The sequence below is a fragment of the Ursus arctos genome, unplaced genomic scaffold (assembly GCF_023065955.2).
Source record: "Ursus arctos isolate Adak ecotype North America unplaced genomic scaffold, UrsArc2.0 scaffold_7, whole genome shotgun sequence".
NCBI classification, from domain to species: Eukaryota; Metazoa; Chordata; class Mammalia; order Carnivora; family Ursidae; genus Ursus; species Ursus arctos.
In genome coordinates, this window is record NW_026623089.1 from 22,728,358 (window position 1) to 22,738,966 (window position 10,609).

Consider the following 10,609-nt stretch of genomic DNA (forward strand, 5'->3'; position numbering starts at 1 on the left):
TTGCTCACTTCGTGTCTCTGAGTCACACTGTGGTAATTCTCATAAATTTCAAACCTTTTCATTTGTTATGATGGTCTGCAATGCTATTATTTTGTTTGGGACTCCAGAAATTGCACCATATAAGATGATGAATTTAATTGGTAAATGTTGCATGTACTCTGACTGCTTCACCAATCTGCTCTTCCATGTCTCTCTCCATGTCCTCAGGCCTCCCTATTTTCTGAGACACAACGATACTGACATTAGGCCAATTTATAACCCTTCAATGACCTCTAAGTGCTCAAGTGAAAGAAGAGTCACACCTCTCTCACTTTAAGTCAAAAGCTAGAAGTGATTAAGTTTAGTGAGAATGACATGTCAAAAACCAAGACAGGCTGGAAGCAAGGCCTCTTGCACCAGTTAGGCAAGCTGTGAGTGCAAAAGAAAAGTTCTGGAAGGACATTGCAAGTGCTACCCCTGTGAATACACGGATGGTAAGAAAGTGAGACAGACCTATCGCTGATACAGAGACAGTCTGAGCAGTCTCAATGATCAAATCAACCACACATTTCCTAAACCAAAGCTTCATGCAGAGCAAGGCCCTGCTCTCTTCAGTTCTATGAAGGCTGGGAGAGGTGAGGAAGCTGGAGAAGAAGAGCTTGAAGCCAGCAGAGGTGGGTTCGTGAGGCTTGAGGAGAGAAGGCCTCGCCACAACATAAACGTGCACGGTGAAGGAGCAGGTGCCGCTGGAGACGCCGCAGGAAGGCATCCAGAAGATCCAGCTAAGATTGTTCTCGAAGGGGGCTACACTCAACAGCAGATTTTCCATGGAGACCAAACAGCCTTCTATTAGAGAAGATGCCATCTAGGACTTTTTTAGACAGAAGTCAGTGCCTGGCCTCAAAAGGCAGGCTGACTCTCTTGTTAGCGCTGTTGCAGCTGGTGACATTAAGTTAAAGCCTATGTTCACTGACCATTCTGAAAATTGTCGAATTTTCAGAAGAATTATGTCGAATCTACTTTGCCTGGGCTCTATAAAAGGAACCACAAAGCCTGGATGATACCACATCTGTTTGCAACATGGTTTACTGAATATTTTAAGCCCACTATTGAGACTTACTGCTCAGAAGAAAGAGTCCTTTCAAATTCTTACTGCTCACTGACAATGTACCAGGTCACCCAAGAGCTCTGATAGAGATGGACAATGAGATTAATGTTGTTTTCATGCCTGCTAACACAATATCCATTCCCCAGCTCATGGATCAAAGAGTCATTTTGAATTTCAAGTCTTATTATTTAAGAACCACGTAACTGCCAAAGACAGTGATTCTTCTGATTGATCTGGATAAAGGAAACTGAAAGCCTCCTGGAAAGGAGTCAACATTCTAGATCCCATTAAGAACAATTGTGATTCGTGGGGAGAGGTCAAAATACCAACATTAACAGGAGTTTGGAAGAAGCTGATTTCAACCCTCATGGATGACGTTGAAGGGGTCGTCTTCAGTGGATGACGTAACTTCAGATGGGGTGGAAATAGCAAGAAAACTAGAGTTAGCAGTGGAGCCTGAGGATGGGACTGAATTTCTGTGATCTCATGATAAAACTGTAATGGATGACAAGCTGTTCCTTATGGATGAACAAAGAAAGTGGTTTCTCGAGATGGAAACTACTCTTGGTGAAGATGCTGTGAAGACTGTTGACACGACAACAAAGGGTTTAGAGTATTACATAAACTTAGTTGATAAAGCAGCGACAAGGTTTGAGAGGATTGACTCCAATTTTGGAAGAAGTTCTACTGTGGGTAAAATGCTATCAAATAGCATCGCATGTTACAGAGAAATCATCCGTGAAAGGAAGTCAATCGATGCGGCAAACTTCATTGTTGTCTTACTTTAAGAAATTGCCACAGCCACCTCAATGTTCGGCAAATGCCACTGTGATCAGTCAGCAGTCATCGACATCCAGGCAACAACCTCCACCAGCAAAAAAATTATGACTTACTGAAAGGTAGGACGATGGTCAGCATTCTTTTTAGGAATAAAGTATTTTTAATTAAGGTATATACATTGGGGTTTTTTTAGATGTAATGCTATTGCATATTTAATAAACTCTAGAGTAGTATAAATGTAACTTTTATATGCACTGGGAAACCAAAAAATTCATTCGACTTGCTTTATTGTGATGGTCTGGAACTGAAACTTCTTATCTCAAAGGTATGCCTGTAACCTTAACATTGTAACTAACCTAGACCTCACTTGACTTTTGAAATGCCCTGTGGTGTGTGTGTGTGTGTGTGTGTGTGTGTGTTAATGTTAGACAGAGTGGGAAGGTCTTAAGGTGAAAGGAATCCTAGGTTGAAGATTCAGTCGTGTGGAATGTTAAGAATTGCCAGTTTCATTCACTAGCCCTTTACTTATTTATTTTTGAATGGCAGCACAAGTCCCAAAGCAGTTAATTATGTGCCTAGTCACTGGAACCACATATTTACCAGGTACAATTTACAGAAGTAGTTAAAACTTCTTTAAAGAAAATAAACCTCTAAGGCTGTCTCAGAATCAGGTACATCAGAGATGATTTTTGAATGACACATGTAAAAGAACGACCCCTAGTGGTAAGAAGCCAACTCTACGGGACTTAATTAAGACCCAGCTCTGACTGGGTTGGGGTGGAAATGTATTCAGTTAATAAAACAGCATGAAGCTTCCTGGAAGAGAGCACACAGCTGCCTGGATTTATCTCTTATATTCTATCAATCCCACTGGAGTAGCTCTAAAGCCCCATTCCCCATAGAAGCCTAGACTTAGATCATGGGCTTGTAGGGAACTTTCTCCTAACTTCCCTTTCCAAAGAGCAACCCTATGCAGGGTATTACTTATAGGTACCCACCCAACTTCTGCCTGAAAGGTTCCAGTCACGAGACACACTGTGGTCAGCATTTATCTTTCCCACCCCCCTCATAAAAACAAACTCTCTGTTTCTTGGGGCGGGGGGGGGGGGGTTTCCCCCATGTGCCTAATTTTGGGGAAGGGGTAGGAAGCAGACAACATTATTTCTTAATATAGACATGGATGTGGAAGATCCTCCCTCTTTCAGGTCCTTTACAGCTAGCGTCTAAGCACATGAGCTAAGAGTGGATAGTTGTGCATTCCTGCTCAGGAATGTGGATCTGGAATGAGGGAGGCAGTGATTTATGGTGGCAGTGGGAGCACGCCGAGTTCCTGTCTAGCAGATGTGGTTGTGTCCAATGCATCTAGCATATCGTGTCCTGGCCAGATTATTTCATCCCCAAATTTTCTACTCCCTTGATTCCACTCCTTTCCAAACCTCCTCTTCCAAACTTTCGACATCCCAGAACATCCCAGTAACCCTTCTGCTTAGCCAATCAAAGTTCGTTTCTCTTACTTGCAACCAAGAATCTTAATGTTCCCTGTCTACTTCATCACTGGGGTGGTGAACAACTTCATGTTATATATTCCCACCAGACCTGCTGCTACCTCCTTCTGCAATGAGATATTCCTTTGGTATAAGGTGAAATTCTTCTTGAAGTGTTCACATTATTTCTTTGAAGCCTTATGTCTCCATATTAACACTTCTGTAAGGATAGAAAACCATCTCTATAAAGTTGAATAACTGGAAGACAACTGCCTACGTATTTTCATTAATTTGAGGTGGTGATATTGTTGTTGTTGAGGCAAAGATCTTTCTCATAGTATCTCATAAAAACTTGTTGACCTTATGGTGCCTCCTACCATCATGGGAGTAGGCAATGTGGTGGCCTTAGTCAAGCTCAAAGGTATAAAATATTTTTTTATTCCTTCCTTGAAGGAATCTTCTCTAGTACTCTAGTCATCTAACCAACCACCTTCACCCACCTCCCACCTACCCTTAATTATGCCACGCATTCCATATCTCACAGACAAGGGCATTCAAAGGAAAGATAGAAAAGGGAAATTTGTCTATTTTTCTTCCAATATAGGCCTCCAGAATCCCCGACTTTCTTGTGAACTAGAACTTTTAAACTTTCCAGATTCAACAGGACACATACACTATATTCGAGAAAGTTTCCCCACCTCAGTCGATAATAGTTCCCTCTCACTATCTCTACATGAAAATTAGACTCGACCACAGTTATATAAATCTTCCACAGTAAATAGAATACAAGTGAATCCTGGAATTATAATTAGATTTCAAATACCCAAAAGGCCCAAAACTCATCCTGCAAATATAGGAAATTACGGGAGGTGCCATACACCAAGAAGGATGTCAAGCCAGGAGAACAGCAGGCTCTGACCAGCTAATACTCCCTCGTCCCAGGAGCTGGAGCATCAGTATGCGCATTACGACTCAATTTGACTCTCTCCCTTTTTTTCCCCAAGATTTTTTTTTTGTTATTTAAGAGAGAGAGAGCATGAGCAGGAGGAAGGAACAGAGGGAGAGGGAGAAACAGACGCCCTGCTGAGCAGGAAGCCTGACGTGGGGCTCCATCCCAGGACCCCGAGATCATGACCTGAGCCGAAGGCAGACGCTTAACCAACTGAGCCACCCAGGCACCCTTGACTCTCTTTAAACCTTGTTAAAATTCTACAAAATTTTGGGGCGCCTGGGTGGCTCAGTCGTTAAGCGTCTGCCTTTGGCTCAGGGTGTGATCCCAGTGTTCTGGATGGAGCCCTGCATCGGGCTCCCTGCTCAGCTGGGAGCCTGCTTCTTCCTCTCCCTCCCCCTGCTTGTGTTCCCCCTCTCCCTGGCTGACTCTCTCTCTGTCAAATAAATAAAATCTTAAAAAAAAAAAAATTCTACAAAATTTCTATCCAGAGTGAGACACCTGAAATTCTCATCAATGAGAATTTGCATTCCAAAAATCAATAATATCCAGAATTATCAGAGAAAAACCCTGTGCACAGAAGTATCCTTACTACCTCTAGAAAAAGAACTTGAGCAATGTAAGTTTTTGGTGTTTTACAGCAAGGAGAGGGTAACCAGAACACGAGAGTAAGCCTAACTTATTTGCCTGAGTCTGCAGATTACCGGTGCTTCCCTGTATTTCCGTGTCCAATTCCATCACCAGGCAATGAACAGCCCCCACACAGCTCCCTTTGAACAGGCAGTGCTTTAATTGCTTAAAATGCAGTCTTTATTGGCGATGACAGTGCATCTGCTGAAAACCTACAACACATTTAAACAAAGCTTTCAGAAGCAGTCAATTGTCTATTGAACAAATACGACCAACCTTGCTGCAGCTGGGCGTTACCACTGCCCGTTCATCAGGACACAAAATACTATGTCACACTGAACCGTTGTAGAAATTAGAACCAGATTGAGCTGTGTGGGGTAAAAAAGTTACCAAAAAACTCAAGTGGCCTTAGAAGTATAACAACATACTGGAAATTGTGATAGATATTTGCACGGAGTCACATTATCTACAGAAAGCAAAAGAGAGACAGAGTTACGCCAGTTAGAATGGCAAAAATCAACAAGGCAGGAAACAGCAATTGCTGGAGAGGATGTGGAGAAAGGGGGTCCCTCCTACATTGTTGGTGGGAATGCAAGTTGGTACAGCCACTCTGGAAAACAGTGTGGAGGTCCCTTAAAAAGTTAAAAATTGAGCTACTCTATGACCCAGCCATTGCACTACTGGGTATTTACCCCAAAGATACAGACATAGTGAAGAGAAGGGCCATATGCACCCCAATGTTCAGAGCAGCAATGTCCACAATAGCTAAATCATGGAAGGAGCCGAGATGCCCTTCAACAGATGACTGGATTAAGAAGATGTGGTCCATATATACAATGGGATATTACTCAGCTATCAGAAAGAACGAGTTCTCAACATCTGCTGCAACATGGACAGCACTAGAGGAGATAATGCTAAGTGAAATAAGTCAAGCAGAGAAAGACAATTATCATATGATTTCTCTCATCTATGGAACATAAGAACTAGGAAGATCGGTAGGGGAAGAAAGGGATAAAGAAAGGGGGGTAATCAGAAGGGGGAATGAAGCATGGGAGACTATGGACTCTGAGAAACAAACTGAGGGCTTCAGAGGGGAGAGGGGTGGGGGAATGGGATAGACTGGTGATGGGTAGTAAGGAGGGCACGTATTGCATGGTGCACTGGGTGTTATACGCAACTAATGAATCATCGAACCTTGCATCAGAAACCAGGGATGTACTGTATGGTGACTAACATAATGTAATAAAAAACATTAAAAAAAAATTTTACCACCCATAGATTAAAAAAAAAAAAGAGACAGAGTAAACAGAAATGGTCCCACAGCTGCTAGACTCTCTCTCCTGCAGTGTTCAAATGCACACATCAACACACACCCTCCAATATGTATCCTCACGGTGAATAACCATGACTCCAAACACACACACACACACACACACACATGCACACACACATGCACGCACACACGCACACACACATGCGTGCACACACACATGCACACACAGTACACGCACACACATGCACGCACATGCACACACACGCGCGTGCGCGCGCACACACACACAGTACACACGATGTAACCCTACGTTGGGTAATGGCTTGATAGGTTCTTCTTCTTCTTCTTTTCTTTTTTTTTTTTGCCTTGATACGTTCTACATAATTGTCTCCCTTTTGTTATCATCGAGGAATAATGTAAATCTGTAAATTCACACATCACAAAATGTATCGATTTATAGCCTACAGTTGGCTCAGGTTTGACAAATGTTTACACCTGGGTCATCACCACCCGAATCAAGGTATGTCCGACATACCAACGCTTTCTTTGGGCACCTTTTCAGTCAGGCTTCTCTCCTACCCGGGCAACTACTGCTCTGATCTCTTTCACCATAGATTAGTTGTGCCGGTTCATAAACTAGAGATGAACAGAGGCATACAGTATGTGCTCATTTGTGTTATCTGGGGCACTCCACTACATTCATTTTATAGCTCACTAATGGGCTGCAACCTTCAGTTTAAAAACAAAACAAAACAAAACAAAAAACTGCTGTAATGCATACCATAAACTGTGTGCATCTGATTGCTTGGTGTGTTTTTTTAAAAAGCAAATACTCAGGCCTCTCCCACAGAGTTTCTGATTAAAATGTAGATTACTGGGACCTACTCCAGGCCAACTAAAGCATACATCCTAGTGCGGTTCTGATGCAGGTTTGTTCAAGGACTACATTCTAGTATGTTTTACAGCCAGGTTTTTCAATCACTCTAAACAATGCTTTCACCATGTCACCGCCTCTATCCCACCTAAGAAAATACAATGACTCCTCGTTTACTGCCTACTGAATCAAACCAAAGTACCTTCACCTGCCACATAAAGCCCTCCATCAAAGGGCCTTGCTTTCCTGGCGGATACACCTTTCTATTACACAGCACAAGAACCTCCTTGGTCATCAGTCTCCTTAGTGACCCCCCACTTCCCATTCATCCCCACACTGCAAAATCGAATGCTAAGTTTTTTCCTGCATTCAAGAACCTACCAATGCTCTTTAAATTGCATAACAGCCTCAGATTTGTATTCCCTGGAAACTGCTGGTGGTGGGTAGGTCTGTAACAGCCAAGTGTGGAAGGCATCCGAGCCTCCCTCAGGCGATTGGCTGACTTGTGTTAATTCTCCTCCACAAAACTGTGCTCTGTGTGATTTGTCTGTGAGAGAGAGCTTCCTTTGGCTTTACCACCTTGTTGGAGCAATGGTACTATGTGGTCTCCTGGGTGTATTTGGAAACAGATTGGTCTCATTTTTCCTTGTGTTTTCTTACTCTGCAAATAGAAGAAGAAAAGCCCCTTGAGTTATGGCTAAAACAAAAGCCGTAGAAATCTATCACTGAAGGCAGGAAAGAAGGAGCAAACTAAAGAGAGGAGGCCGGGGAAGCTAAAGGCAAATTTCAATTTATAGTCCTTACGTTCTTGTGTCTACTCTCTGACCCATAGGAAACACGGTACAAATGCATGTTGATGCCAGAGTTCAAAGCACTCTCTCGGTTATATTCATTCACTCTTTCTTGCTTTTATTCACCCAACAGGTATTTTTGAGATTCTACGATCTCTTAGGCACTGGTCTAGGTACTGAGACCACAGCCATGAGGAAAAGAGTCTCTCACATTCTGAACAAAGGAACTTACATTCTAGGGGGGACACACAGACAGTATCCTGTAAATAGACAGAGCAACATATCACTAAGATGAGGAGGAAGAAAGAATGCACTGTTCACAAATGGTGATAATAGAAATTCTCCTCAATGAGGTAGCATTTCAACAGACTTGAAAGGGGTGAGAGAGTAAGCTATCCAACTACTAGAGAAGAGAAGGTTAACCAGAAAAGAGAGGAATTACAAAAGCCTTCAGTGGAAGCCTTGTTAGTGTTTGATGAATACTAAGGAGGCTGTTGTGGGTGGGTCAGAACAATCTGGTGGCACTAGAACACAAAGGGCCTTGCAGGTCTTCGTGAGAACACTGCCACTTACTCTGAGTCGATTAAGAATGAAATGGAGGCTTTGAGGTGAGGCATTCGTGGTGCATTTTGTATTTTCATAGGTTTGCTCCTGCTAGTGTGTTGAGAAGGGCAATCAAGGCGGAATCAAGGGAGGCTATTACCGTAAACCGAGGATACCATGATGATAACTCGCATCAGGATGGTAGGATTAAAGGGGCTAAAAAATGAGAATTACGAATATATTCTGAAGGTGGCAATGACAAGATCTGTGAGAGTGTGAGGCACACGTACAAGAGGGTAGTCTCAGATGATTCCAAGGCTTTTGGTCTGAGGGGCACGGGAAGGAGTTTCGCCGGTTCCTGTCACTGCGGGAGGAGCGGGTGGCAGGGGGTTTAGAGCGTCATTTTTGAACGTGTTCAGTTTGAGGTGCCTTTCAGATATCCAGCCAGTGAATCCAGAAGACAGGGAACATAGAAGTGTGGAGTTCATGTGATATGTTCAGTTCAGAGATACGTCTTGGATTTGTCACTGCACAGATGGTGTACAATAGTTATGAGATGGGATGGCTGTACAAAGAGAAGGAATGGTATCTATGGAACGAGCTCTGGGCCATTACCGATATACGGCTGTCAGAGAGGGCCAGAGAAGCCAAGAAAGGAGATGGAAAAGAAATGGCCAGTGATAGAAGAGAAGAAACACGAGGACGTGGTGCCCCAGAAGCCAAGCAAAAAGAATATTTTAGGGGCGCCTGGGTGGCACAGCGGTTAAGCGTCTGCCTTCAGCTCAGGGCGTGATCCCGGCGATCTGGGATCGAGCCCCACATCAGGCTCTTCCGCTATGAGCCTGCTTCTTCCTCTCCCACTCCCCCTGCTTGTGTTCCCTCTCTCGCTGGCTGTCTCTATCTCTGTCGAATAAATAAATAAAATCTTTAAAAAAAAAAGAATATTTTAACAAGGAGCAGGTTAACAATGTCAAATGTTCCTATAGGTCAGTAAGATGAGGACTGAGAATTGACCACTGAATTTAGCAATAGAGTTCGTTAGATTTTAACAAGAGCAGGTTTGGTGACTGTATAAATACCCATAGAAATGGGTTGAATAGAGAATTGGAGGAGGGAAGTTGGAGACAAAAATATGACTAACTCTCTCAAGGAGATTTGACATAAAAAGCAGGTGGAGAAATGGTGGAACGGTTGAACTTAAACAAGTAAGTGGGAACAAGATACGCACATATGCACAAATATCTCATCTTAAATAAATATATAATAGGTTTGTGAGCTTAGAAAATCCAGGCGAGGGAGAAAAAAACTGAAGATTCAAGGGAGGAACAGAGAGAATTCTTGAAGTGTTGTAGCTAAGGAGGAGACAGGAAATGGGATCTGGATAACAGCAGAGATGCTGGCCTTTGGAGTATGAAGAGCTCACCTATAACACCAGGAAGGAGAAGTAAATGTGTGGGTGCTGGTGATGGACTTATGGTCAGGGAATCCTACAGAACTTCCTTCTAATCGCTCTTGTGTTCTCCAGGAAGTAAAGATCAAGGTCATCCACTGAGCTTGCGGATGAGAAAGGAAGTGTTGGAGGAGCAAGAGGAGAAGGTGTGAATCCTCTAGGAGGATGACAGAGTAGAAGGATTTCCAGACAGCACTGAGGGCCCACATGACAGAGTCAGAAGTGTACAATGCAAGTGGTTGCGAGACTGGGTAACCATGTATCAGTTCTCCCTTATCATCCCCATCTTGCAGATGAAATATGTCTTATGAGCTGCTGAGAGCTCCTAACGGGCGTATAATTGGCATCAGAGATACCCCAGGTCCTAATTCACCGTCCCCTGCCTCTATGCTGTTTTGTTTTGCCCTCAGTTTTACACATGTTGGTTTTATTTCCTGAAGCAGACTTGAAACTCTTCTGGGATAGTAGTGTGTCTCCAATGCCACTGAGGCTTTTATAGGACCTCAAACTGTAAATGGCATAACATGTGTAATCCCATCATTTATATCTTTAGCAAGTTTTTATTTTCTGGCTGAAAAAAACTATGGCAGATGGGAAGGCTTACTGGAGCCTATTCCCTTAACAAATGCCATAAAGTGACTATTCCTTAATTGTAGAGAAAATCAATCTAGGAAAAGGACAATCAATATACATAAAGGAGAGCATGAGTGATCACCCCTCTTCTTCTCTAAGAGTCAGTATCTAAGAG

At 43.0% G+C, this 10,609-nt stretch overlaps 1 pseudogene; it reads left to right on the forward strand.

Moving 5' to 3' along the window:
- The first annotated feature begins 265 nt into the window (after window positions 1-265).
- LOC125282750 (tigger transposable element-derived protein 1-like) lies at window positions 266-10,013 on the forward strand (annotated as a pseudogene).
- Window positions 10,014-10,609: the final 596 nt, after the last annotated feature.